General features: G+C 39.4%; 1 long non-coding RNA gene and 1 pseudogene across 1 annotated transcript in view; both read right to left on the bottom strand.

The window, feature by feature from the left end:
• Window positions 1–5,359: 5,359 nt before the first annotated feature.
• LOC132527652 (uncharacterized) overlaps window positions 5,360–24,585 on the bottom strand; it is a 40,025-nt gene continuing 20,799 nt past the window's right edge. The window contains exons 2-3 of the long non-coding RNA XR_009543037.1: window positions 12,946–13,063; window positions 5,360–5,651 (exon numbers count right to left, since the gene is read on the bottom strand). This is a non-coding gene — a long non-coding RNA (uncharacterized LOC132527652). The remainder of the gene's footprint in view (window positions 5,652–12,945; window positions 13,064–24,585) is intronic.
• LOC132527417 (AP-3 complex subunit sigma-1-like) lies at window positions 19,943–20,471 on the bottom strand (annotated as a pseudogene).

Genomic DNA, 24,585 nt, shown 5'->3' with positions numbered 1-24,585 from the left:
GGTTTTTAAAAAAAGATACAAAAAAATAGTAATGGTTCATGTCTTCTTGATCTGGCCCTAATTTGTATCCAAGATCATCTCCTTGGAAGAGTTGTTTTTTTAAGTACCTTTATTAGAAATAAAATTCACACACCACAGAATTTACCTATTTAAAGTGTACAATTCAATGGATTTTAGTATATTCACAGAGTTGTGCAACCATCACCAGAATTTGAGAACATTTTCAACACCCAAACAAGAAACCCCATGCCCAGTAGCAGTCACTCCACTTCTGCCTCTTCCCAGCCCAACCACTAATCTATGTTTTGTCTCTATAGATTTTCCTTTTTTGGACATTTCATATAAATGGAATCATACAATGCATGGTCCTTTACTTAGCCTAATGTTTTCAAGGTTCATCTGTGTTGTAGCATGTTTCAGTACTTAACTCTTTTTTATTGCCGAATAACATTCCATTGAATGGCTATTCCATATTTTGTTGATCCATTCATCAGCTGATAGACTTTTAGGTTGTTTCTGCTTTTTGGCTAGTAAGAATAATGCTGCTGGGACTTCCCTGGTGGCACAGTGGTTAAGAATCCGCCTGCCAGTGCAGAGGACACGGGTTCAAACCCTGGTCCGGGAAGATCCCACATGCAACTAAGCCTGTGTGCCACAACTACTGAGCCTTCACTCTAGAGCCCACGAGCCTGAGCCCGCATGCCACAACTACTGCAGCCCGTGTGCCTAGAGCCCGTGCTCCGTAACAAGAGAAGCCACCGCAATGAGAAGCCCGCACACAGCAAATAAAGAGTAGCCCCCGCTCGCCGCAACTAGAGAAAGCCCGCGTGCAGCAATGAAGACCCAACACAGCCAAAACGTACACACATACATACATACATACATACATACATACATACATACATAAAAAGAATAATGCTGCTATGAGCATTTCTGTAAATGTTTTTGTGTAGACTTCTGTTTTCAGTTCTCTTGGATGGAATTACGGGGCAAATGTTAACTCTATCTTTAACCATTTGAGAAACTGCCAGACTGTTTTTACAAAGTGTTGGCATCATTTTACATTTTAGTCAGCAGTGTATAAGGACTCTAATTTCTCCACATCCTTGTTGTTGTCTGCCTTTTTGATTATAGTCATCCTAGTGGGTGTGAAGTGGGTATCTGACATTGGTTTTGATTTGTCTTTCCATAATGATTAATGGTGTTGAACATCTTTTCATGTGCTTTTGGCTGTTCTATCTTCTTTGGAGAAATTTCTATTCAGAGACTTTGCCCATTTTTTGGAGTTGATTTACTTGTCTTTTTATTATTGAGATGCAGGAGTTCTTTATTCTAGATACAAGTCCCTTATCAGATATATGATTTGCAAATATTCGCTCCCATTCTATGGGTTGTGGGTTTTCCCTTTCTTGGTGGTGGTCTTTGCAACACAAAGTTTTAAATTTTGTTCAAGTCAATTTTATCTGTTTTTTCTTTTGTTACTTGTGCTTTTGGTGCCTTAGCTATGAAACCACTGAAAACTTTTTACACTGCTATAATAATCGTGAAAAAGCAGGATGGAGCAGATGTTGAGGTAAAAAATGAAGTTTTCAGTTTCAGCTCCTATGAAATAGAATTGGAGACACCTGGTCACAAGCTGAACAACTCCTAAGACACTGTGTGCTGTGCGTCTGTGTCAGGTCTCAGTGACACGAGCCAAGGAATAGCAGCAATGTTCCCTGGAGGAAGAAAACACTTCTGGCTCAGTTTTCTCTATAACTACAATTACGGCCAGTAAGCGCACTAGCTGTTTCAGGAATTCTCAAATATTTTGTCTCCCTTCATTAATGCTGTTAAGTTTATCAGACATGGGCCTTGATTTTGGTCATATGTATGACTTACAGTTTAATAAGCATGATAAACATCTATACAGAACAAGTTTATGCTTAAGTCAATCCAGGCCTAGAGAACTAGCTCTGAAACTCTCCAGTTTGATCCTAAAAGCAGCAGCACCAGAGCCTGGTCTCCAGATTTCAACCTTCCAGGTGTACCATCTAAGGTACCTGATAATATGGGGCAATAAAACTCCACAGTCCAAGAGGGTTTATTCACAGCACACACAGGCACACACAGCCCTCCCATCCACAGCAGTCACGTGGCTACTCAACAAAAATGATATAAAAGGAAAAATTATATTTGTTTTCTGGGCCTTTTCTGGGGTGTGGGGGGAACATAAGGAGATAGTTAATTTCTCCTCTAGGCTTACCCTACTTTCATGTAGGCCCGAACTGTGGAGGTCAGTACTTATTTGCAGCCTGATAGTTGAATATTTCCTGAAGGCCTAAAGCAAGTTACAGGCTTGGAAAGTAAGATTTGGCCAGGTAACCAGCATTATCCTAAGTTTGGAACACAGTTAAGAACCAGACGAATAAGCTGGGGAGCACTTACACCACACTATGTTTTTTCTTTATTGTTTAACCTCTTCTTCTTTCCCCACTTCCTTTCTTTCTCTCTCCTAACTTTCCTTTTTTCTTTTCTACTTGTCATGCTTTATGTCTACAGGTATTATCCAAAAATATTACTTCACACCCTCCTGTTTATACTTTGGGTTAAAGATGTACAGACTGCTGTCCAGAAGAATCTGCTGATACTATTTGAGAAGGAATTTTTTACCCATTATCTTTGTCTGTTAGTCTCAATTTGTAAAAGAAAAAGTAAATGCCATCAGAAACATTTTAATTTCGTTTTCCTTGAACCCTGGCTCCCACTGACTTTTGCTTCTTCACTATTAACTTCACTTCAAAGATCTTTCTTGATTCCCTGTCACTCCCCAAATTCCAAATGCTATTACTAACTATTCCATTTAATGTATATAGGAAGGTTATAGCAGTCAACTGGAAAAATCTGGCTTCTAACACTTTTGTTAGAAATACATGATCACCATTAGAAATAAAGTATTATAAAGAGTTTGCTCCAGTCCCACTACAGGGCATATACCCTGACCTGAGAAAACCATAATTCAAAAGGACACATGTACCCCAATATTCATTGCAGCACTATTTACAATAGCCAGGACATGGGAACAACCTAAATGTCCAACGATAGATGAATGGATAAAGAAGATGTGGTACATATATACAATGGGATATTACTCAGTCATAAAAAGGAACGAAATTGGGTCATTTGTAGAGATGTGGATGGACCTAGGGTCTGCCATACAGAGTAAAGTAAGCCAGAAAGAGAAGAACAAATATCGTATATTAATGCATATATGTGGAATCTAGAAAAATGGTACAGACGAACCTATTTGTAGGGCAGGAATAGAGACGTAGATGTAGAGAACAGACATGTGGACACGGAGGGAAGGGGAGGTGGGACGAATTGGGAGATTAGGTTTGACATAAATACACTACCATGTGTAAAATAGATAGCTAGTGGGAACCTGCTGTATAGCACAGGGAGCTCAGCCTGGTGCTGTGTGATGACTTAGATGGGTGGGATGAAGGGGTGGGGTGGGAGGGAGGTCCAAGAGGGAGGGGGTATAGGTATACATATAGCTGATTCACTTCATTGTACAGCAGAAACTAACACAACATTGTAAAGCAATTTTACTCCAATTAAAAAAAAAAGTCTGCTCCATTCATTCTACCCAATTCTTTTCCAAAGAACTTAAAGCAAATTGAGCAGTTAACATATCAAGGAAAATTTAAATATTTGGGGAATTTTTTTCCCTTCTTTCCCAGAACACATTTCACCCTTTATTCCACAAAGATTAAGGTGTTGAAAAGCAAGTGGGGAAGATAACATATATGTATAATAATTTCCTTCACAGGATAACTCCACCTATCTATATTCACACAAGTATACTCTAATTATTAAAGTACATAAATTCTTTGTCTAGTAATAAAATAAAATAATGTGTGTATATAAAGTTCTATGTACAAATATATATATAAGCATATAGAGTACCAATACACTTTTTCATTTGAACCTTGCATTAATTATTTCTTCATAACCAATTATGCCAAAACTTAGTGGTTTAAAACAACACATTTACTATCTCATAATTTCCATGGATCAGGATTCAGGAGTAGCTTAACTGGGTGATCTGGGCTCAGAGTCACTCATGAGGTTGCAGTCAAGATGTTGGCCAAGGCTGCAGTCATCTGAAGGCTTGACTCACATGACTTGGCAGGAGGCCGCAGTTTCTTACCACATGGGCTTCTCTCCATAGGGCTTCTTGAGTGTCCTCAGAACATGGTGGTAGCTGGCCTCCTCCAGAGTGATCTCAGAGAGGGGGAGATGGAGGTGACAGTGTCTTTCATGACATAGGCTTGGAAGCTACACTGCATCACTTCCACATTGGTCATACAAGTCAGCCCTTATTTAGTGTGAGAAGGAAATGCACAAGGGTGTGAACACCAAGAGATGGGGATCATCCGGGCTATCTTGGAGGCTGGCTATTATAAACATCATTTGTGTTGTGCACAAAACAGATAATGGCCGCATAAGGGCACTTATCAAAGACCTCTAGTTCTATCATAGGCAAGACAGACTAGGTTAGAGGTCAGCAAACTTTTTCTTAAAGAGTAGTAGTAAATATTTTTGACTTGAAGGCCACACAGTCTCTGTTGCAACTATTCAACTCAGTTGTAACATGAGAGCAGCCATAGACAATACATAAACAAATGTGCATCGCTGTGTCCCAATAAAATTTTACCAGAACAGCTGGCCCGCAGGCTGTAGTTTGCTTGACCCTGGACAGCAATAATTTATACTCGATGGCTTTGAACAACAAAGGTTTATCTGTCACACTATGTTTCCATCACAGGTCTTCAGAGAGACTGTTCATTATGGACTTCTAAGAATTCAGAATTACGGAGCATCACATGCTTCCATGACCACTGAAGCAGAAAACAGGAATATGGCAAATCCCTCACTGGCTTTTAAAGCTTCCACCTGGAAGTGACATCACTCCCACTCTCATTTCTTTGGCCCAAACAAGTTGCATGGCTACCCCTAACTTCATGGGATCAAGGCAGTACAAACCTACCATGTGCCCAGAAGGTTGGTGGAGCTGATATATTTGGTGAACAGCACTTATAACTAATCCTCTTGCTCTTGTTCCACCACTAGACCTCTTTCCTTTTTAACTGAAAATGACACAACATTAGCAATGTTGTGAGAACCCACTGTTAGAAATGTTGTGGAATTCTAGACTGTAAAATGTTGTGGTTTTTTTTTTTTTTTTTTTTTTTTTGGTACGCGGGCCTCTCACTGTTGTGGCCTCTCCCATTGCGGAGCACAGGCTCCGGACGCGCAGGCTCAGCGGCCATGGCTCACGGGCCCAGCAGCTCCGCGGTATGCGGGATCCTCCCGGACCAGGGCACGAACCCGTGTCCCCTGCATCAGCAGGCGGACTCTCAACCACTGCGCCATCAGGGAAGCCCTGTAAAATGTATTTTTAAATCACATTTTGTTACTTTGGTTTTTTTCCAAACCACTCTTGCCTCTGTTGATTCAACTCTGGTGGATCATTCTATCTCCATTGCTTTCAGAAAACATTTATGCTATGTAACTTGTTTTTTTCCTTAGTGGAGAAGAATAAGCATTTCTTCTGCCCGGAATGGAGTGTCCCCACTTCAGCTTCCAATTCAAAGACAGGTCTCCTACTGTTTCCAGAAAGAAAGGAAAAAAAAAAAAAGCTGTCATCTGCCTCCTTTCTTGCAAATAGTAGGGAAGTTATTACAAATACTTACTGAATATCTTACTACACATGCATACTATGCTACGTGTTTTGAAGGACAGAAAAAAAAACCTGTTCCCAAAGAGTTTTTAATAGTTACCAACATAATAATAAATATCTGAAACAAGTATGAGCAATACTAGCCTGTATAATTAAGAGCTGAATTGTGGGGACTTCCCTGGTGATCCAGTGGTTAAGACTCCATGCTCCCAATGCAGGGGGCCTGGGTTCGATCCCTGGCCAGGGAACTAGATCCCACATGCCACAGTGAAGATCCTGTGTGCTGCAACTAAGACCTGGCGCGGCCAAATAAATATTTTTTTAAAAAAGAGCTGAATTGTGAATGACAGGTACTGAGTTGGATAGTAGTAAGATGAAAGGGATGTCAATGAAAGCTGGATTAAACAGATGGGATTCATGGAGGAAGTGTGCTCAAGTTAGCTTCAAAAGTTGGGAAAAAAATTCATTAGGTTTAGGTGGAAGAAGAGGGCGAAGAGAAGAAGGAAATATCTGGAAAAGAAACACAATAACTGAAGGCAAGAAGGTAGCTACTAGTCTGGTATATCCATGAGACAGTAAACGTAACAACCTAAATATAGTGGAAGATGCCCATTTAGAAAGAGCAGGAAATAATTTTTAAAAGATAGAAGATTAGGTTCAAAACAGCAGTCTAAGCAAAAACTTTTGTCTCCCCTCCCTTACAATACACAATTTTAAAGAGCAGTAAAGAATTTTTTAAATGAATAAAGCCATAAAAGCTAAGAGTAACGGAAACAGGACAATAAGCAGACAATAACTTTAATTAAATACTGATGAACTAATGCTAAGGTGAGTGGTAGCCGTCCAGGTAAACCCTCCTCTCTCTGGCTCCCTAGCCTTTCCTTGTAACTAGAAGCCTCCCTGTTTAGCAAGCTCTGCTCATGAACACAGAATTTTCTGTCAAATCTCTTCTGTTTTTCCAGGAAATTAACTAGCAGAAAACAGCCTGGTATGTAACAGTTGAAGAAAAAAATCAGCCTATTTCCTCTTTTTCAAATGTTAAAAAAAGCACCCTCACATCACTGGACACACAAGGGAAATCAGCTACATAAAACAGAAAAGAAAAAAAAAACCCAAAAAACAGAAGAAGCAAAAATAAAAGCTTGACCTCACAAGAACCAACTTGGGTAACAGAAAAAGAGTTTTTCAAACCTCTAATTAATATTCTCAGAGGTATTCTATAAGACAGTGAACACCTAATGTAAAAAACAGGGTGCTGGGGGCTTCCCTGGTGGCGCAGTGGTTGAGAGTCCGGCTGCTGATGCAGGGGACACGGGTTCGTGCCCCGGTCCAGGAAGATCCTACATGCCGTGGAGCGGCTGGGACCATGAGCCATTGCCGCTGAGCCTGCGCATCCGGAGCCTGTGCTCCGCAACGGGAGAGGCCACAACAGTGAGAGGCCCGCGTACCACAAAAAAACAAAAAACAAAAACAGGGTGCTATAATAAGAGACACTTGGAAAACAAGAAAGTCAAGGACAGCCACTTGGAAATTAAAAATATGCTTGCCAAACTGAAATTTTTTCTAGAAAGGTGGTAATATGACATTAGAAAACAGAAAAAGACCAAAAATAAAGCAAAAATATAAAAGACCTAGAGGTCCAATCCAGGTCCAAGATCTAACCAATAGGAATTCCAGAAAGAAAGCTCAAAGAAAGTGCAACAATAGAAGATGTTACAGAAATCATTGAAGAAAATATGCCAAAGCTAAGATAGCCAGGAATCTTCAGATTCAAAGGGTATACTGAAAGATAAGCAAGATAATTAGATGTACTAAGGAAAAGAGAAGATCCAGAAAGCACTCAGAGATGAGAGAAAATAGGTCAACTTCAAAGGAAAAAAAAAATCAGACTGGCAACAGGCTATATGCAATTATCAGACGTCAGAAAAACAACAGAATCTTTTTTTAAACATGGCTAAAACTACTGGATATTCATATGGGAGTAGTTGTGGCACACAGGCTCAGTAGTTGTGGCACACGGGCTTAGTAAATATGCAAGTTCAAAGATTTGCTTAGACACTATCTAAAAGAAAATACATGAATTGCACATGAAAAAGTGCTCAAAATCATTAGACATTAGAAAATGAATACTAAAATCAAAATGAAACATCACAACATATTCGTCAATATGGCTGAAATTGAAAAGACTGACAACAACAAATGTTGGCAAGGATTGTGGAGCAACTAGAACTCTCATATATTGTTGGAAGACTATAAAACGGTACGACTCCTTTGCATAAAGATCTGGCAGGTCCTTATAAAATGAAACCTACAGCTATTCTATGACTCAACAATTCCACTCCTAAGTGTCTGTCCAAGAAAGTTGAAAACTATGCCCACAAAAACATGTGTACAAGAATGTGTATAACAGCTTTATTTATAATAGCTGAAAATTGGAAACAGCCCCCATGTGTCTATCGATAGGGGAATGGATAAACTGTGGTATATTCATTCATACAGTGGAATAGATACAGACTATGATGTAGATGAACATCAAAAACATTATGTAAAAATAAATAAATAAAAACATTATGTAGAATAAAATAATTCTTACAAAGAATGAACACTGTATGAATCCATCTACATGAAGTCCTAAAACAGGCATAATTAACCTATGATTGAAAAAAAACCCAGAATAACGGTTGTCTCTGCGAGGGGCAGGTACAGGGGTTTACTGGAAAGGGACATGAAGGAACACCACGTTCTGTATTTTGATATGGATTTGGGTTGCAGTGTCAAAACTCATTGAATGGTACCCGTAACATTTTTGCCTTTTGTTGTATACAAATTTTAACTCAAATTAAAAAGTTATAAACAAATATTGAACTCTAGGTAATGATATGCATGCCAAAGTGTTTGGGAGTAAAGTGTAGTAATGTCGGAAACTGATCTTGAAATGCCTAAGAAATAAGATGGATCAATAGATGAATAGAAGGATGATAATGGATAGATACTTGATAATGTAAATGTAACAATCATAGAATCTAGGTGATAGACATATGGGTGTTCACATAAAATGCTTTCAATTTTTCTGTACTTTTGAACTTTTTCATAATAAATTCTGGGGAAAAAGAAAACAATGAAATATTCCTTTAGACATTTTGGAAGAAAATTATCATAAACCTAGAATTTTATGTACAGTTAAACTATCAATCAAGCTATTGATAAAGCTATTTTCAGCTTTGCAAGGAATAATGTGATTTTCATCTACCAAGGCTCTCTTAAGGCAGCATCCTTCCCCATTCTTATTCCCTGTGGTTTAGGTACGGTCATTTCACCTCTCATACTAGGGTGGGCATGTGACCCAGGTTAGGCTGAGCAAGATTTGTTCATTCCCCTGACCACAGTGATTGGTTCAGAGATGAGCCAAACAAGGTCTATCTGAGACTTCCTTAGGTATTTTGCTGGAACTATCGGCAAAGTCATTTGTATTTTTTCTTGGATCATAATCTATGAAGAGGATGAGCCTAGAGAGATGCTAGAACCTATCTTTGCTGGCACATGAGGTAAGCTTGCTTGGGAATGAAGCCAACATAGAGGAAAACAAAGCCATAGTGTTGGAGAGAAACAAGGCAGTGATGACATTGTTTGAGCTCCTGGGTTCATTTTGGACCATAATTCCCTCTTTCTTCAAAGTAGTTAGGGTGGGAAAAACATTAATGATATACTGAGCAAGTCATATTTTTCCCTTATCGTGGGTTGAATAGTGTCCCCTGAAACTTCATGTCCACATGGAACCTCAAAATGTGACCTTCTGGCCCTCAGAGCTCATGAGAGTATCAATATGGCCTCCGTGGGCTGGAAGCTTCAAGATATATTTAATAGGAATAAATGTAAAATCTCATATTTAGGTTTTTTTAAAAATCAGTTGCATAAGTGCAATTAAAGACTCAGAATGGTATTAAGTCTTAAAATAAAAGATAAAGACTTTAGTTCATCACAAGCTTGGTACAACAGTGGATGCAGATACTTTAAAATAGTCCCCAAACTTAGTTTGCATTAAAGGAAACACTGCATGGCTGATGGGAAGTAACCACATCTCTCTGGGCAGGATAGGATGTCACCTTTGGGGTATTGTGTTTAGTTTTAGGTACACACTCAGGCATACTGAAGAATTGCACTGTCTAGAAGGCACAGATAAGCTGGGTAGAGTACTAGAAGTCAAGTTATTTGAAGAATGATTGAAAGAACTGGGGTATTTCTTAGTTGATGGGAGGATGGCTCAGCGGCAGCAGAGTAGCCATCTTCAAACACATGAAGGGCTGTTGCATGAAAGGGAAACTAGTCTTGGTTTATGTTACTCCAAACAGAAGCTTTAAGTTCAGCAGAAGACAAGAACATTCACTCCAGATTCTTGGACAGTGTTGAGAACCCAACACTTCAATGGTAGGATGGAAAAATCCTGTTGGGGGTTGATGGTCAAAAAGCCAATTATAATTATCCAGCCTTCATGTTCTCTTTTGGGAATGTGTAGGGGAGGAATAACCGCTTTCATTATTTAACTACCGATTATTTTCTCAAGCCTGGGATGTGACTACAGTTTTTGACCTGAATTTTTGTCCCTTTGTGGAAAGAGAAGAAAACCTTTAAGGGAATACAGATCTAACCCTAAAAAATGAGAGTTAATGGAGAAAAAGAAGACTGGAATCTGGATCCTCAATCAAGAATACATTGCAAATCTGGAAGTTGTACCAGTCAACATGCTAGATACTATGATTTAGCTGAACTCAAATGCACATTCTGCCTTTTTTTTTCTGGTACTTATTGTTGCCTTATGCATTTTCTTGGTAACCTGGTAAATATTTCTTTTCGTGAAACAAAGTGAAAAACAACACCCTTAAAAAAAAAAAAGTGACCTTATTTGGACATAGGGATTTTGCAGATGTAATTAGTTAAGGATCTCAAGATGAAAACATCCTGGATTTAGGGTGGTCCCTAAATCCAATGACTGGTGTCCTTACAAGAAGAGGAGACATACACAGAATCACAAGGAAGAAGGCCATGTGAAGACGGAGACAGAAACTGAATAATGAAACTACAAGTCAAGGAATGTCAAAGATTGCTGGTCCACAGAAGCTAGAAAGAAGCAAGAAAGGCTTCTTCCCTAGAGCCCCGAGAGAGCATCCCCTTCCCAACACCTTGACTTCAGGCTTCCAGAACTATGAGAGAATAAATGTATATTGTTTTAAGCCATCTAGTTTGTGGTAATTTGTTATGGCAGCCCTAGGAAACTAACATACCTTTCAATAAGGAAAAAAATAATTAGAAGCTCTAAAGATAATTAGAAAATGTCCAAATATGAAATGAACTAAATGTGGCAAGATTTTTGAGCAACTGGTGGAGTGACAGAAAAGAGGATGTATTTGTATGGTTGTTAAGAGCAGTTTATTTTGGATGGCCCAGGGATTGTTAACAGTGGGTCTCTTTTTTCCTTTTCCATTTTTAAAATTACATTTGGACCTTTAAGAAACATATACCATCAGTTATACCACTATTCAGTAAAAATCTATTCTAGTTTTTGGAACTCATATGTGTCACAAACTATCTTGCTTGTAGTCTCTAAGAACAGTGGATCTTAAGGAAAAAATGTACTCCTGGCACAGCGTTTGGCTCGACATGGAGGCTACATCTGGGCGATGGGCCTGGGATTAGGGCAGAGGACTGTTCCTTTTGATGATTAGCATTTGTATTTCTTACAAACATGAATGGCTTTGACAAAAATACCAAAAGAAAAGATTAGGTGAGTCATTATAGAGGGCCTTATAAAGACTAGGCAAGGAAATTTAGAATCGATTAAGGTCTGGGAATGGCACTGGGAATGGTGGTAAAGAAACAGATTTAGACACAATAGGAAAAGTCTAGAAGACTAAATGTCTGGATAGAAGATAATGGAGATAAGTAAAGAGGAGAACAAAGTTTTATGGCCTGGGTGACTATAATGGATGAAATTATGCCCCTCCCCACCGAATTCCCAGCACACCTCAGAGTGTGACTGCATCAGGAGATAAATCCTCTAAAGACGTAATTAAGGTTAAACGAGGTCATTAGGGTGAGCGCTAATCCAATATGACTGGTGTCCTTACAAAAAGAGGGAGAGACCAAAAAAAGAGAGGGAGAGACACGAGGGATGTGTGTGGATACAGAAAAGACCATATGAAGACACAGCAAGAAGGCAGCCATCCACAAGCCAAGGAGAGAGGCCTAAACTTGTCGACGCCTTAATTGTGGACTCCTAGCCTCCAGAGCTGTAAGAAAATAAATTTCTGCTGTTTGAGCCAACTTAAATTTCTTCCGTTTCTACCAAACAACAGCAGCGACTAAGAAAATGACCGTGCCATGACCACAGGCAGGAAAATGGAAAAAGGAGCCAGTCTGAGAAGGGAGATACGTTCAAATTGCAGTACCAGTGCAATATCCAAGAGGAAATAGCCAGAAGCAGTGGGGGGGCTACAATTTAAGTGAGAAAGTAGCACAGGCCTTTGTTAGCACAGAGGTAATGGCTGTAGGGAAGATGATGTGGCCTTGAGTGAAAGAATAAAGAAGTAGGGAGCAAAGGACTGGGGAAAGGGAATATCCCGTGAAGGGGTGGCGTGAGGAATCAAAGGCAATGAGAAGAGAAGAAACTGCTAGCAAATAGGACGGAAGTCAAGGAAGAGAGCATTTGAGGGTAGGAGTAATTGTTTTCTAAAAATGCAATAGAGACATCAAGAAAATGAAGAACCGGAGAAGAATAATGGATTTAGCTAAAAAGAGGTCATTGTCGAAATCAGTAAAAGATACCAAGCAGTAGTAATACCCAATAACTAATAGGAGCTTAAGCATGTATAAGAATAAAGAATTAAAGGCTGTTTGAAGCAGTTTATGTAACCCAAGTGTGTGACCTCAAGAAGCTCCTTCTGAATCATTTTCCATTATTGCATTGCCATTTCCAGTGATCTGGAATTCTATGCCACAAGCTAAAGGTCACTTATGTAATCTGAAGCTGGGAAGAGTCTCTGCTAGGAAGATTTTTAGTACAAAGTCAACTCTTCTCTGCTGCAAATGAAATACCTAAACGTCTGCAAAGGCAAATGGTTAAAAGCTTTGGAGGGGAATATTTTGCTAAGCAAGATTAATCATGACCTCCTTGTACTATAGGCCTGAAGACAGAAATGAAAGTTGCAAGGAAAGATATGACTCACTCTGCAACTGGGTAGCTGGCCTTCATTCAGCAAAGTCATCAGATCTCAGGCTCCTGCCCTCTGCTCTGCCAGCCCTTATTCTTGTTGATTCATGAACACAAGATGGCTCCCACAGCTCCTAACATCACAGGCACATTCAAAGGCAGAACACAAAGGGTAGTCAGGGTAAAAGGTTCTATCCTCCTGGGGTTACTCTTATCAGGGGAAAAAACTGTATTTTCCGGTGCCCTGCAGTAGATGTCCCCTCAAGTCTCATTGGCCATAAAAATGGGTCATATACCAGTGTATAAAAAAAAAAAAAAAAAGAAATTGCCTGCCATTCCAGTAAACAACGAATGTTGCCTGTAATCAAGCCATCAGCCACTGCAGTCACCCAGTGGTGCACCCTGAGGAGAATTCAGGATGGAGAAAAACAGGATACTGGCCCTAGATAGTTAAGATACACATCTAAGGAATAATTTCAATGAGTCCAGACTCTTGCATCTTCCCATACACAGACAGGCACTAAAATCATTAACTTGAGATTTTTTTTGTGATTAGCAGTAATCTTTTGATGTTTGACGACATGGGTTTTTTTTTTTCTGGGCAAGGGGGTGTTTTTGTTTCCCAACAAAAAGTCCTGTATACCCTGGCTCCTCCCTTCCCTCTTTGGAACAGTTCCTCAGAGCTATCTGAGAGGCTGTCTCCTGGGCTATACAGTCTTCAGTAAGGTCCCCGGTTAAAACATAACTTGAAACTTTTAGGTTGTACATTTTCCTTCAGTCAACTCCTGGCTACTCTTAGATGTAAGGGATGCTGACAAAAGGACACAGAATACCCATGCCCAGCTTAGCCAATAGTGACTCATCCCATAGGGCTGGGTACATGCTCCAAACAAAAGTAGAGTACAAAAAAACAGGCAAAAGGCAGGGCAATGGCTGTTGGGTAGGCAACAGTGCCTGTCAGAGTTAATTAGCTCATATACATATACGTTTGGTCTTAACTCTGCATCACATTTTGTAGAACGTTTTCTGGATTGGTTGTTTTTTGTTTGTTTGTGGTGTTTTGTTTTGTTACTGTTTAAATCTTTCAATACTCAGACTGTATTTTCTTCTGTGGGTATGGGTGTGGGTTATAAGGAAATACATATTTGCATTTTTACCCCAGCAGTTACCTTTGTTTTTAAAAAATTATTTTTTTATTGAAGTATAGCTGATTTACAATGTTGTATTAGTTTCAGGTGCACAGCAAAGTGATTCAGACATATATATATATATATATATACATACATACATATATATATATATATTTCAGATTCTTTTTCTTTATAGGTTATAAGAAAATATTGAGTATAGTTCCCTGTTCTATACAGTAGGTCTTTGTTGGTTAACTACTTTATATATAGTAGTGTATATATGTTAATCCCAAACTCCTAACGTAATGGTTCTTTATAAATGTAAATTTATGTAATACATTTAATCCTCTACTCCTTAGACAGGACCAATTGACCCCATACTATCAGCACTGATGAAATTATTACCACTTCTTCCTTCTTTCTGCTCTTTTTAGTATTTATCTTTACATTTTAAAACATACTTATTCCACTACACTTGATTTATCAAATCAAAAAAATTATCTATTTTTATTCCTGGCTATTAAATGATTGAATCAGCACAACTTAATGACTTCCCTCTTTTTGTCACTTTTCATCGCCCAACTATTGTTCATTACAGTGTATACTTCCTGTATAGTCTGATGGGAACTGGGATGAATGTAGGCACTGGGGACTTCTAGTGACATATGAGGGAGATTAGCTTGCTTGGGAGATGGGTAAGATAGCTTTTCACTTTAATAATGGAACTAGATATATGGCCTAGTCATGAAAGAAGGACAAGCTTCTGCCCCAAGGTAAAGATATAAAAGTAAAGATATCTTGTAATCAATACTTTGTGGAACTGTATACAGATCATCTCCAACTTACGATGGTTTGACTTATGATGGTTTGACTTATTTTTCAACTTCACAATGGTGTGAAAGTGATATGCATTCAGTGGAAGCCGTCTTTCAAATTTTGAATTTTGATCTTTTCCTGGGCAAGTGCTAAACAGTATGATACTTTCTTGTGATGCTGGGCGGCGGCCGGCGAGCCACCGCTCCCAGTCAGCCACTCAGGCACGAGGGTAAACAATTCTGTTTTTCACTTTCAGTATAGTATTCAATAAATAACATGAGATATCCAACACTTTATTATGAACTAGGCTTTGTGTTAGATGATTTTGCCCAACTGTAGGCTAATGTAAGTGTCTGAGCACGTTTAAGGTGGGCCAGGCTAAGCTATGAGGTTCCGTAAGTTGGGTGTATTAAATGCATTTTTGACTTACGATATGTTCAGCTTACGATGGGTTCATCAGGACGTAATACCATTGTAAGTGGAGGAAGACCAGTATCAAGGAAAGTCCAGTGGTCGAGAGATAAGCGGTTTTTCTTCAGCATCCATCACAGGAGTTGAATCTATGAGAAGGTAGGGTTCCCCTCACGTCCCTGATTTTCTTCTGAATGTCATTAGTAGTTTTGGACCTAATGCCATCCAACCCCAGATAGCAGGGTAAAATGGGGCAGTGACCTTTGTCTCAAGATTAGAATGTGGGTTTGGTTTCACCCTGCTTGTTCATGCAGCTCTTGCAAACTCTGACCTTCTAGGCTCTTCCTAGACCACTCATATCATGTCTCCTATTCCTGTCTCCCCATTCCTCGGCTGACTTCCTAAAATGGGACCTTTCTATCAGATCACCAGGACCTGCCCAGCCTCTTCAGCCATATATTAGCTCTTCCAGTACTTGACATCTTACCTTTGTATTAGTGTCTGCCAGGCCCCTCCTAGCTAACCACACTCCTTGTCCTGTCCTCACCAGACCAAGCCTGTCGTATGGCTGCTTACATTCCAGAGTGGCAGTTAGCTGGAAAGTCAAATGAGAACACTGCTCTGAAAACCAAGAGGGAGGTGTGTGTGTATGGGGGAAGTTGTCTATAACAGAATTGACAAACTTTTTTTCTAAAGGGCCAGTATATATGCTAGATTTTATCATCTCTGTCACAACTATTCAGCTCTGCCTTTGTAACAGAAAAGCAGCCGTAGAGATATTGGTGTGTTCTAATAAAACTTTATTTACAGATGCTAAAAGTTGAATTTCATTTCATGGGTCATTAAATATTCTCCTTTTGGTCTTTTTTTCTTCAATTATTTAAAAGTGTAAAAACCAGGGCTTCCCTGGTGGCGCAGTGGTTGAGAGTCCACCTGCCGATGCAGGGGACACGGGTTCGTGCCCCGGTCCGAGAAGATCCCACATGCCGCGGAGTGGCTGGGCCCGTGAGCCATGGCCGCTGAGCCTGCGCGTCCGGAGCCTGTGCTCTGCGGCGGGAGAGGCCATATTGGTGAGAGGCCCGCGTACCGCAAAAAAAAAATAAAAGTGTAAAAACCAGTCTTAATTCATGGGCTTTAAAAATAAGAACAACAGGCCAGATGTGACCCATGGGCTACTGTCTGCCAGCTGCCTGGTCTCTAAGACTAAATGCCAAGAACTGTGGCGGGACTGGACACAGGTTCTTTGGGTTAGTTAGTTAATTTAATAAGAAGGCATGTGATATCTTTAATGAGCTCTACAAAATTACTTATTAAAAGAGCTCTGTCTCCTGGGTTTTTAGATCTTACCAACTGTCCTAATTTCAGAAATATCTGAATATCAGAAAAAAATGGAAAAAGAAGATATATATGGACATCTGATTCCTTGCAGTTCTTTATTTTTCCTTCCAAATTAACCAGAAATGCAGGAGAAACTGGCAGACAATAACTTTCTTTTGTTCAGATGGTCTCATCCAACTTATTTTGGTCTCAAGAAAGACTATTTCTGGGTATTCTAATATCCCCCAAATTAGAGAACTGTTCGTAGTCTGATTGTGCTTTATAGGTTACTTGTTTAGAACTGATAGTCTGAGCTGAATTTTTAAACATAGATTTTACTTAGAAAAGTCCAAAATATTAATTAACAAGCTTTTTATGTATAATTTTCATGATTACAGTAATCATCTGGATAATACTGAGCAAGCCATTATCCTTATATCCTTACACCCATTGTTATAAATATCATGTGCTAGGCTTTTTAGAAAATCATAACCTTTTTCTTTTAGAATAATTTTATATTTACAGAAGAGTCACAAAGACTCTTTTTACTCTTTTATTTACAGGGAGTTCCCATATTACTCTCAGCCAGTTTCCACCAATGTTAACATTTTATGTTACTGTATTGCAGCTGCCAAAATAAGAAACCAACATTGGTATAATACACTACTATTAACTAAACTCTAGACTTTCTGTTTTCACTTGTGCTAGTCTTTTGACATAAAATCAGAGTAAGTTGTTTACAACTGGGCTACCATTTTATAATAAAGCAGGCATAAAAATAGTAATTAATTTAGTCTCTAGTTAGATTAAAAGTAGATTACAATCATAGGATATGTCTTTTTAACTATTCTTTCTCCTCTCAAGTATTTTAGTAAATTCATAAGAAAGAAGTCACGTCAAGATTATTTTATTAAAAAACTCTGATTGGGGTCCTTTAGATATTTGAGGGTATTTAATATGTAATATGGAATGGAAAATAAAAAGGGCAACTGTTTTATTTTATTTTTAATTAACTAATTAATTTTATTTTTGGCTGTGTTGGGTCCTCGCTGCTGCGCTCGGGCTTTCCCTAGTTGCGGCGAGCGGGGTCTACCCCTCGTTGCAGTGCGCGGGCTTCTCATTGTCATGTCTTCTCTTGTTGCGGAGCACGGGCTCCAGGTGTGTAGGCCCCAGTAGCCGTGGCACATGGGTCCAGCAGTTGTGGCTCGCGGGCTCTAGAGCGTAGGCTCAGTAGTTGTGGTGCACGGGCCCAGTTGCTCCGCAGCATGCGGGATCCTCCCAGACAGGGCTCGAACCTGTGTCCCCTGCATTGGCAGGTGGACTCTCAACCACTGCACCACCAGGGAAGTCCCTGTTTTATTTTTAAAAGCCAACAAAGTCTAAAACCTGCATTTGTGACTTCCTAATAACATCATCTGTTTTACTTCCGTTAAATCTGTAGCTGCTACAGTTTTACCATATTTGGTAAATAAAAGAAAACTAAAAAGGAAACTATCTTGCTTTAAATTAGTTCCTTTTTTAAAAACTTTTTTCTCCAATAGTAAAATATATGCTTATTAATGCCCATCTTACACACTAATTTATCTTCTGCATTTTGTTGATTTAAACATCCAGTTTTCTTATTCTATTTAAACACACACACACACACACACACACACACACACACACACGCACACCCCCCTTACTAAAGGACTCAGCTTGCCTCCTTCCTTGTTCTTTACCTGACACATCAGCACTGTGTACTGGTTCTTTTTCTCTCCTAATCTCAAGGTCCACTTTACCTCAGTTTAGGCTTAATTCTCAGCAGAGGTGTTGTCTCCTTAATAGCAATGAACTCCTGAATGGAAGATTTACCTATCATTCAGGTAGCACAGGGACTTGCTTTTCTCTTTTGTTTATGGATTAGCAATCCATTCCCTAATACTTAAAGGATTAGATGCAGTCCTTTCAAGCGAAACAGATCGATTAACCCTGTGAAGCACTAAGACCTGAGATCAAGGTGCACTGTGTGTATTTGGGGTTACCATGTATACTGTGTTAGTGGGGTTTGCAATTGTCCACTTTATGTGTGGAGATGGGGAAGATGGGTCTTTACCATGGATAGATGACATCCCACAACTTTATAATTGAGAAAGATGATATTCTGCCTTATTTGCCATCAAATCTTTTCCCTAAGCCTCTAACATGCAAAATCATTTTTGCTTTTTACCTACATTCCTTCCTCTGAATAGCTTCGGGGTATGGTTTTTCAGTCAACACCCAAAGGCCAGAACATTCTCTTGAGTTCTCCCGCACAAAGCAGATTTTCTCCATCTTCTTACTGATGCCTGATATTCCTTTAATAAGCGACAAAATGTTTTAGTGCTTAATTGAAGACAAAGGATGGAGCTGGAGTCATTTAGAATGCCTGGTTCAAGGGGCAAGCGGCAAGCGGAATTGGTGAAGGGTTCTGAGCAGGGACAATGAAAAGCTCAGGAGGAAAGGGAAGAAATAGAAGGAGCAAAAAGTGTCACAAAGAATTGCAAATTGTTCAGTTAAAAAAAGCTATATGCAGAGAGATCAAAAACATGGCTGTTAAATCTGGGTAGAGGGTATACAGGCTTTCACAGTACTAGTCTTTCCATTTTCATGTATAGTTGAAATTTTTCAAAATAAAAACAGCGTGAGAAATCTGTGGACAGGCAATATACGTGTGTTTGAAAAATTTCTTTCAAAAATATTGGGAGGTATTCAAATACAATGTGAACATAAAATTACAACTGCAAAGTTTTGATTAAATGTTCATAGTCATACCTAATGGAATGCAGATCATACTGAGATATGGACTTACTGAATTGTTCACTTGAATTATTTTTCCAGGTACCTTGGCATTTATTTTAACTAAGGGAAAAAGGGTACAATGTCTTCATGCAATACATATTTGGTTCTTTAAGTAACAATTGTGACAAATAGCAGAAAGAATTAAGGAATGCTGCACTTGATACCCATTCAAACGCCAACGTTTTGGGTTTTGATAGTTAAAGAAATGTTTCAAACACTTTTTGAAATATTGAATACTACAGTAGCCAATACTAGAACATGCCTTTGGTGGGCATAGAAATGCAGTTTAGAAAAGGAAAAAAAAAATCATACAGGAACTACTCAATTTCTTTAAAATCACCGAGCAAGGAAAGCAACATTGAACTCCACATACTAATTTTGTACAACTTGTATATAGTACCTTGGCTTCAATCCAAGAGCAAAAGCTAAGACTCTCCCCTATTTTGGGTGAACAAGTGAATAGTAAACTTAGATGACTTTTCCCTCTGGATTTTACCTGGGAGTAACCTTTTAAATTTTTTATCTGAAAGAAGGCAAGTTTGGCACATTTATACTTATATCACCACCATTGACATTTCTTGGATCACAGGAAGATTCTTTTTTTTTTTTACATCTGATACATACAGTACAGCTTGGAGCTCCTGCTATGCGAGTCTCAGAGATCTTCAGCTTATTTTGTGCATCAATTTATGTAATAATCTCATTCATATTGGTCTCTAGTATCATTACTCCCATCACCATTTCTATTCCTGTCTACATGGAAAATTAAAACCAGTTCACAGACACTTTCAAAAACACTTATCTAATGTTCCAAAATACTTGAATTAGATCTAAAATGCCAAGTTCACTCTCTGAAGAATCCACATGGAAGACAAAATACAATGTTATATAATGTCTACATGTCAGTTTGTCATTAGATCCTACAATTAATAATCCTCCTTCTAGGAAATTACATTTTCATCTCTCTTAGGTACCAAATGGAAAGTCTCCTGATGATTTGCTGTTGCGTATCTTTACCATAGGGCTGGTAGAACTTGGAAAGTTCCCATGTGTATGATTAGGCCACTCAAGCTGGCTGTTCTCTTGCTCTCTGTACATTACCTGCTCCACCGGCGCCTGCTTCACCTACACCCTACTCACATGATTGACCTTCCTACATACTTGCACTGGCGCCAGCTAGTCACTGTTCTTATCTTAGATCAGAACATCTACACCTTGATAGTTTATCAAAGGGGCAATGAGAGGTATGTCCCTCTGCTATTTCCCCGGTAACTGGTAAGCCAACCCTAAGTCAATTCCCCCTGTAACTGGTAACCTCTCTCTTCCCCCGGGAACGAAGACTACTGCCATGTCCTGCCCATCGTCCGCCACACACAGTTGGGATGTCATTCCAGCACCGTGTGAGATCCCTCTACCCATTAACCACAGATGTCTCTGTCGCTGACTCTCGGCTCCTTCTCAAGGATGGGCAAGTACAGGGCTTGTAGGCCTGCAGGGTGCAGCCCAGCACCATGGGTGCTGAAAATGAGGATCGCCTTTATCTCGCCTGGGCTGAGCAGGGCTGGTCCGGCGGATGCTGAGAGCCAGGGGCTGAGGCAGGCTAGAGAGCCTCTCCTGGGGACTGTGCTGGCCATTCTTTCCCCTATTTGAATTTCTTAGTTACCTTTTGTTTGTTATTGCTATGGGCTTTTCTTGTTTGTTTACTTTTTTTTTTGCCTCACCACACAGCTTGCATTTTAGTTCGAGGACCAGGGATCGAACCCCAGCCCCCAGCAGTGAAAGTGCAGAGTCCTAACCACTGGACCACCAGGGAATTCCCATTTGTTTACTTCTTATTTTGAACATTTTCATACAAATAGGAGTGGGGATAATAAATGGGTATAGAATGGAAAAAAGTGGATATAATGAAACACCACCTACTTTCAACAGTTATCAACATTTTCCCAGTCTTGGTCCATGTATTCCTCACACTCTATTTTTTATTTATCTGGAGTAGTTTAAAGTAAATCTAGATATCTGTGGGGGGAGGGGGGCGGGGAGGTGGGAGGGAGGTCCAAGAGGGAGGGGATATAGGTATACGTATAGCTGATCCACTTCACTATACAGCAGAAACTAACACAATATTCTGGAGCAATTATACTCCAATAAAAATAAATAAATAAAAATTTAAAAAAATCTAGATAGATATCATATCATCTCACGTATAAGTGTTTTGAGGATATCTCTAAAGATAAGGCCTTTTTTTTTTGCAGTACGCTAGGCCTCTCACTGCTGTGGCCTCCCCCGTTGCGGAGCACAGGCTCCGGACACGCAGGCTCAGCGGCCATGGCTCACGGGCCCAGCCGCTCTGCGGCATGTGGGATCTTCCTGGACCGGGGCACGAACCCGCGTCCCCTGCATCGGCAGGCGGACTCTCAACCACTGCGCCACCGGGGAAGCCCAAGATAAGGACTTTTTATTTTTAACCTACCAACAGTGTCATCATCACACCCAACAGAATTTATAACGATTCCTTACAGCATATAATATTTTAAAGTATTAGAGTCTCCAATAACTCTTAAAATAATTTTGGTTGACTTTTGTGATATTCTTAATTGGACTTCTGAAAACTTAACTAATACAATATTGAGGAAATATTTATCTTCCTATACACTGAATGTTTGTAGCCCCCCCCAAATTCATATGTTGAAACCTAACCCCCAACAGGATGATATTTGGAGGTGGGGGCCTTTGGGAGGTGATTAAGTCATGAAGGTGGAGCCCTCATTAATGGGATTAGTGCCCTTATAAAAGAAATTTTAAAAAAAAGAGACCCTAGAGGTTAATATCCAAAATATATAAACATCTCATATAACTAAAGTTAAAAAAAAACAAAACAAAAACCAATTAAAAAATGGGCAGAAGACCTGAACAGACATTTCTCTAAAGAAGAAATACAGATGACCAACAGGCACATGAAAAGAAGCTCAATCTCACTAATCATCAGAGAAATGCAAATCAAAACCACAATTTGATATCAACTCACACCTGTCATAATGACTACCATCAAAAAGACCAAAAATAACAAATGTTGGCGAGGATGTGGAGAAAAGGGAACCCTTGTACACTGTTGGTAAGAATGTACATTGGTACAGCAAGTATGGAAAACAGTATGGAAGTTCCTCAAAGAGATAAAAATAGAACTACCATATCACTCAGTAATTCCACTCTTGGGTATTTATCCAAAAAAAACAAAAATACTAAGTCAAAAAGATACCTGCACTCCAACGTTAACAGCAGCATCATTTACAATTGCCAAGATATGGAAGCAAACTAAGTGTCCATGAACAGATGAATGGATAAAGAAGAAGTGGTATATATACATAATGGAATACTACTTAGCCATAAAAAAGAATGAAATGTTGTCATTTGCAGCAATATGGATGAATTTGGAGGGCATTATACTAAGTGAAATAAGTCAGAGTAAGACAAATACTGTACGATACCACTTATATGTGGAATTTAAAAAATAAACTAACTAGTGAATACAACAAAATAGAAACAGACTCACAGATACAGAGAACAAATGAGTGGTTACCAGTGAGGAGATGAAAGGGGGGGAGGGGCAAGATAGAGGTAAGGGATTAAGAGGTACAAACTACTATGTATAAAATAAATAAGCTACAAGGATATATAATACAACAGAGGGAGTATAGCCAAAAATTTATAATAACTATAAATGGAGTATAACCTTTAAAAATTGTGAATCACTATGTTGTACACCTGAAACTTACCTAATATTGTACATCAACTATACCTCACTTTTTTTAAAAAGAGAGAGAGAGAGACCCTAGAGGGCTCCCTCGCCCATTCTACCATGTGAAGACACACATGAACCGGGAAGCTGGTTCTCACCAGATACAGAATCTGCCAGCTGACTGGGCTTGATCTTGGGCTTCCCAGCCTCCACAACTGTAGGAAATAAATTTCTATTGTTTATAAGCTACCCAGTCTATGGTATTTTGTTATAGCAGCCTGAAGGGACTGAGATCATACTTATGCAATGGCCTTTAAGAAACTGAAGTTCAACAGGAAAAACTATCTGTGATAAAAGATAAATAACAACATCGGTGCCCAGAAAAAAATAAAGAAATAAGGGTAAATGCTAAGTAAAAGCTCAAAAAACGTTTGGCATGACAGGATTGCCAAAAGTGTGGGAAAACAAGTATTCTCAGTTTATTAGAGAGAGTGTAAATTGGCTAGTGTACCAGTCAGATGGCATGTTAAGAGGGTAACTGAAGGAAGATTAACGAAAAGATTATTTATAGAGATGTAAGGGTTGAGGGAACGTATCAGGGTTGGCGAAGCACCCAAGGACAGGCAGCTGCAGGAAGTGGTTGCCACCAGGCCTGAACCGGCAAGAGGAGGGAGCTTCTACTGAAGCGTGGAGGGAGCGGTAGCCACCGCGGAGGAGTTGCCAAACAGGCTTCTGGAAAAGGAATGCAGCCACTGCCTAACAAGCCCGGAGCTCCTTTCTCCTGCCCTTCCATCTGGTGCTAGTGTTTCTCACAGGGAACCTGATTGGAAGTTGGTGGGCAAAGGCACTGCTGATAAGAGTCTTCATGGAGGTAAGCCTCCTGGGGTACCAAGCAGAGTGGTGAAAGGCAGTGTATATTTAGAGGAGAAAGAGACTATCCAACACAGAAACAAGTTGACATTATCTACCAATTTTAAATAAACACCCTTGGATCTAGCCATTCAACTTCTAAGAATTCACCCTACAGAGAAACTCAAATGTAAATAAAATTGGAAAATAAAAAATAGCAGCATTTTGTATTTGTTGAGAGCTTACTATGCACTAAGGCGCTTTACGTTTAACCCTTACAAGAACCCCATGAGTTTGGCACTATTATTACCACCATTTTACACTTGAGGAAATTAAGGCTGGTGATGCTAAGACATGGGCACAGAGTAAATAAGTGACAGCACTGGGATTTAAACCCAGTCAATCTGACTCCAGCGTCTGAGCTATAAGAGAAGCCACAGCAGCATTGTTTGTAAAAGCAGAAGACTGCATATAAACATAAATGACCCTGATTTGGGGACAGGGTAAACAAATCATGGCACCTCTACACAATGGAATACTATGAAGGTTAAAAAAGAATGGAGTAAATCAATGTGTG

This window comes from Lagenorhynchus albirostris, chromosome 10 (genome assembly GCF_949774975.1).
Source record: "Lagenorhynchus albirostris chromosome 10, mLagAlb1.1, whole genome shotgun sequence".
Classification (NCBI taxonomy): domain Eukaryota; kingdom Metazoa; phylum Chordata; class Mammalia; order Artiodactyla; family Delphinidae; genus Lagenorhynchus; species Lagenorhynchus albirostris.
Note: the sequence above shows the minus strand (reverse complement) of the source record. Positions and strands in the feature narration are given on the sequence as shown.